Source organism: Apis dorsata, unplaced genomic scaffold (assembly GCF_000469605.1).
Source record: "Apis dorsata unplaced genomic scaffold, Apis dorsata 1.3 scaffold_220, whole genome shotgun sequence".
NCBI classification, from domain to species: Eukaryota; Metazoa; Arthropoda; class Insecta; order Hymenoptera; family Apidae; genus Apis; species Apis dorsata.
Genome location: NW_006263502.1, coordinates 2,084,662 through 2,084,930, shown reverse-complemented (window position 1 = coordinate 2,084,930; position 269 = coordinate 2,084,662). Strand labels below are relative to the sequence as shown.

General features: G+C 33.8%; 1 protein-coding gene and 1 long non-coding RNA gene across 4 annotated transcripts in view; both read left to right on the top strand.

Moving 5' to 3' along the window:
* Positions 1 to 269, top strand: part of LOC102681024 (aryl hydrocarbon receptor protein 1) — a 143,392-nt gene that overhangs the window by 31,059 nt on the left and 112,064 nt on the right. The gene's annotated exons all lie outside the window — the stretch shown is intronic.
* Positions 1 to 269, top strand: part of LOC116185573 — a 19,552-nt gene that overhangs the window by 9,491 nt on the left and 9,792 nt on the right. The gene's annotated exons all lie outside the window — the stretch shown is intronic.

The following is a 269-nucleotide window of genomic DNA, read 5'->3' as shown; positions in this document are numbered from 1 at the left end:
ATCTTCTCGAGAAGAGGAATCGAGAAGAATTCGATTCGATTAAACGAGCAAATAAAAATCTCTCCAGTATCTAATAATATAATATATTCCGATTTTAATTCATTGAAATCACAAGTCGAAAAGAAGCAATATATAATCGATAGATCTCGGAAGGAATGGCAAGAAATAGTTCAAGAGAAGAAGGATCGATCGAAAAGCGATATTTGGAAAGAAGAGAAGATACGAGTAGAAACAACGAAAGATCGTGGCAATTTTCAATTTTCTCGAGG